Below are 4,787 nucleotides of genomic sequence, written 5' to 3'. Positions count from 1 at the left end.
CTGAATAATTCAGCCCTCAAACTGTCCTGTGGTCTGGGGCGTTTCTTCATTTATTTTTTGAAGAGATCTTCAAATTTTTTTTGAAGAGGTGAAACTCCCGTTTCACCACGGGAAGCAATTTAATATTAAACCTGGCTCTGGTTTGAGACCCAAGACCCCCCCAAGACTGCAGGGAAGGGGCCGCTGAACTTCCTGAACCCAGCCGACCGGCAGCCCAGAAGCGGCTCCGAGGGGCGGGGGGCGGGGGCGGCGCAGTCTCCAGGGAGGAACTGAATTGTTGGAAAGCCGCGAGCGTCAGCCCGTAGACTGCCTCTAGTGGTGGGTCCCCAGGCCCCTCCAGCGTCCCACCCGCCCCCTTGGGCCTCGTGTTCACTCTGACTCAAGAGTACCGAGCACACAGTTTTGCCACGGGTCCCTGGCATCCGGCAGCTTTGGCTTCCCTTAACCATACTAGCTGATATTTTACCGAGCTTTCATCTCATGTAACTGGCACAATAACCTCATGAGGTAGGTACTATGAATATCCGCCTGTTACAAGTGAGGACACAAACTGGAGGAGGTTAGGAAATGGCCCCAGGTCACACAGCTAGCAAGGGAATGGTGAGGATGCAGACCCAACCGTCTCATTCCAGACTTCGTGCCTTCATCCCCACCTTACATGGACATCTTCAAAGAGTGGAACTAACTCAGCCCAGGGAAAGTGACATGACTTGCTCATAGTCAGCCCACTGGGACCGTGTCAGGCAAGGACTGCTGCTGCTGCTGCTGCTGCTGCTAAGTCGCTTCAGTCGTGTCTGACTCTGTGCGACCCCATGGACTGCAGCCTACCAGGCTTCTCCGTCCATGGGATGCTCCAGGCAAGAACACTGGAGTGGGAGAGCCATAATGGGGACTAACATCATTTCCACAATTGCAGTTTCAACTACAGAGGTGAAAACACACGCAGAGTACTCCTTCTTTTACAATGTTATGGTCTAATGGCCTATAAATGCAGCTTGACCCAAGCAATGGACCATGCTAGTCCTGTCCACTTCCTTCAGTCTCTGCTCCATGACTTTCCAACAAACAGCTCCCCTGCCTCCAACAAAACTGAAATTCCCTCTCACAGCAATATAATCTCTCCCACCCCTCTTCAGGGCAGTGCACTCTCCAAGACTCCTAACACACCACCCTGCCAGCTCATATTTATGCAGCACTTTATATTAATAGTTCTCAAAGCTCTCTTACAGACATCCAGTCAGCTCAACAACCCTTGAACCAGGTAAGCATCAGCACCTTTTTTGAGGACTGCCCCCACCCACATTCACAGGGGAAAGGACCCAAGCCAGGTGGTACTATGTGACAATGTGCTCCTGGCCATCACTGATTGGACCATCAGGAGACAACTGACAGTAAGCGATCGATCAGATTCTTTCTCAGGAATCTGAATCAAAGGTCTGAAATACAATCCAGTCTGATGTTTCTAGAAGGAAAATGGGTATATCTGGGGGCTGAGGACCCATGACATCTAGCATACATCCACAGAAGCAGTGGCATCCTGCAGTTCCAGGCTAGGGAGGCCAGCGGTATTTCCTGCCCTTGATTCTTACATTCTCCTTGGCTTCAAATAGCTCAAGTTGGTTTCTGTTACTTGCAATCAGTAGAGTCTGAACTAACACATGGGTTGGATAATTATCCTCCTTTTGCAGATGAAGAAAGAGGCTCACAAAGGTGGAGTGACTAAATGATTATCACAAGATTAAATGTAATAAAGGAGAGGTTAAAATTCCTGCCATGTGACTCCCCTTCGGCCATCTGTTGCCTTCTTCCCTGGACTAAAGAAAGTGGCAGGTATTCCCTTCTTGTTAGTGTTTTTAAAAAAATATGACAACTGACGATAATTGATGAGGCTATAGGCACTCTAATAGATTAAAACCAGAGATAAGAAATACAGGCAGCACGCAACCTCTGTGATGGCCCACACTCTGTGGAGTGTGCTTCTCTCTGAATCTGAATAAATTCCCTTCTTACCTATCGAAAAACAAAACAAAATCCTCTCCTTTGAAACCATGAAGACAACCCTTTGCCCTTCTACACTTCCCAGCCTCCTTTACAGTTAGGTTGGAGCCATGTGAGAAGTTCTGACCAATTAAATGTGCATAGAAAAAAAAAATAATAAGAAGAAAAAAAAAATAAAATAAATGTGCATAGAAGTAATAGGTGTCAGTTCCTTGGTAAGGCAGTTAAAAGCCAGGGGCTGGGGAACTGTGATGACCCCATATGTCCAGATGATGTGACTACAGATGGGAGGAGGACTGTCTGACCCACGTCAGACTTCCTATGAGCACAAATGAAATGTTGTGTCAAGCCGCCCCAATGTCAGAGTTTGATTATTACTGCAGCATAGTGCAGCTACTCTCCCAACTGAAACACATAAAACATTCAACCGGGGCTCTTCAGCACATTTCTCTGGTCTGCAGCACGCTTGAATTGTCTAACATTCATTTGTTTAACAAATATTCCTAGAGCCCCAAGACTAGACGCTGTAACGGGTACAGCCAAGAGCACAGTTCAGTTCAGTTCAGTCGCTCAGTCATGTCCGACTCTGCGACCCCATGAATCGCAGCATGCCAGGCCTCCCTGTCCATCACCAACTCCCAGACGTTCACCCAAACTCATGTCCATCGAGTCGGTGATGCCATCCAGCCATTTCATCCTCTGTCATCCCCTTCTCCTCCTGCCCCCAATCCCTCCCAGCATCAGTCTTTTCCAGTGAGTCAAGTCTTCACAAGAGCACAGTAGTAAAAAAAAAAAAAAAAAAAAAAGAACCCAATTTCTCTCTTCAAGATGGCCCCTATCTGGTGACCCATAGACCAGACTTTGGGACTAAAAGGAGCAGTTCTGCAGGCATGAAGGCGGGACCTCCCCCTGGGCCACTGACTAAACTGCCACCCAAGAAAAGGTAAGCTGCCAGAAGGCAAAAACAGCTTGTCCCAGCGACTCCAGGAGGGTGGCAGCCAAGACTGAGTCCACACCAGGTTTTCACACCCTGGGCTCTACCAGCTGCCCCCCTGCCAGCCACGTGGACACATACAAGTGCCTCCCTTGCCCTGGGCACAGAACAGAAGGGAGAAGGCATCGGGGAGGAGCCATCAGCAGAGCAGGTGGCTGGTAGAAAAACAGGAGCAATAAAAGACACAGCTCATTTGCCCTCACCCTCCTCTGCAGCCTGAGTATCTCCTCTGGAATTACCCCCCTGCTTAATTTATTCTAGCCCCAGAAGTCCCCAACACCTGAGCTTTCTTCCCCCCATCCCTTGTAATTGAGGGCCAACCAGAGAAATCACTCTGACTCTTTGTGTCAAAAGCTAGATGAGAAGAGAAGTGAGGCAGGCAGAGCCATCACATACAGTTATGTGGGCTGTTCACTACACAGAGGGTCCACCCGTAGGGGCAGATGGGGTGAATCCAGCCTATGCTCAGCTTACTAAGTTGTGAACCCTGGAGAAAGGGTCCTTTCTTCTCGTTCACACAAAGGTATCTGCTGTACGCTGCAGCCCCAGAAGCACCAGAGTGGGGGCTTCTCCACAAGGAATGAACAAGTTTGGTAATGGGTCCAAGGGAACGTATTGTACTAGCTTCTCTAAGTTTGAGTATATTTGAAACTTTTTATCATAAACTGTAAAACAAAGAAAAAAAACACATCCCATACAATAAGTGGCTATTACGTGGACAAGTTACTTAGCCCTCAGCCTCAGTTCCCCCATCTAAAAAGACAATAATCCCTGGCGTATAGGTTTGGTACAGGACTAAATTAAATAACTGAAGTGAAATGCTTGACACGAGTAAATCCTCTTACACATAGGAGCAGTGTTAGAACAGTAGGTACTGGGACTTCTGCCTTGCAGTGCAGGGGTCGTGGGTTTGATCCCTGGTCCGGGAAGATTCCACATGTCTCGGAGGAACTGAGCCCATGCCCCATAACTAGAGAGTCAGTGCACTGCAAGGAAAGATCCCGCAGGCCACAACCAGGACCCAACACAGCCAAATACCTATTTTCTTTTTAAAAAAGTATCTGCTGCTGATGGCTCGGGAAGAAAGGAAAATGAGGCAAAATAGAGGCAGTGGGGCCTTGTGGAGAAACACAACCACTCTGGGTAAACTGTGCTATGAGGTCAAAGGAAGTCTGAAAACACAACCACCCTGTCACTATCCCTAAACTGGGTGGCTGGTCTGAGGGAGTCTTCCTGCAATCCCTCCTTCCCAAAGGGACCTCCCCTTCCTCTGGGGACCCCAGACCCAGCTCATGATCCAAAGGAGAGTCTGCAGAAAGGTCACAGAGAGTAAGTCAGAGAAGGATGTGCCCCCCAGCTTCCTCACAAACTCAGAGACAAAGAGGGTGACTCCAGGACCTGGAAGCTTCCCTTCCTAGTTCTAGAAGAAAACAAGAGTCCCCCAGAATGTACCAGGGGAACCAGGTACTAACTAACACAGGGAGGGCCTCGCCCCACCCCCTTCAAGGGGTGGAGTCGGAGTAGCCATTCACATCCCTAAAGATCAAATATTATGTTTGCGTTGTCCAGTTGTATGGGATGAATTTTTACATTAATATCCTCAAAATTATCACTGCTATGTATGAATTTCACCAGTGGTTTGCCATCTAAAAATGCGTGAGTGTACACTCAGTCACGTCTGACTCTCTGCGACCCCTGGACTGTAGGCCCCCAGGCTCCTCTGTCCATGGAATTCCCCAGGCAAGAATACTGGAGTAGGTAGCCATCTCCTCCTCCGGGGATCTTCCCGACTCAG

The sequence above is a fragment of the Bison bison genome, unplaced genomic scaffold (genome assembly GCF_000754665.1).
Source record: "Bison bison bison isolate TAMUID 2011002044 unplaced genomic scaffold, Bison_UMD1.0 scf7180017864317, whole genome shotgun sequence".
Taxonomy (NCBI): domain Eukaryota; kingdom Metazoa; phylum Chordata; class Mammalia; order Artiodactyla; family Bovidae; genus Bison; species Bison bison.
This window is presented reverse-complemented; position numbering follows the sequence as displayed.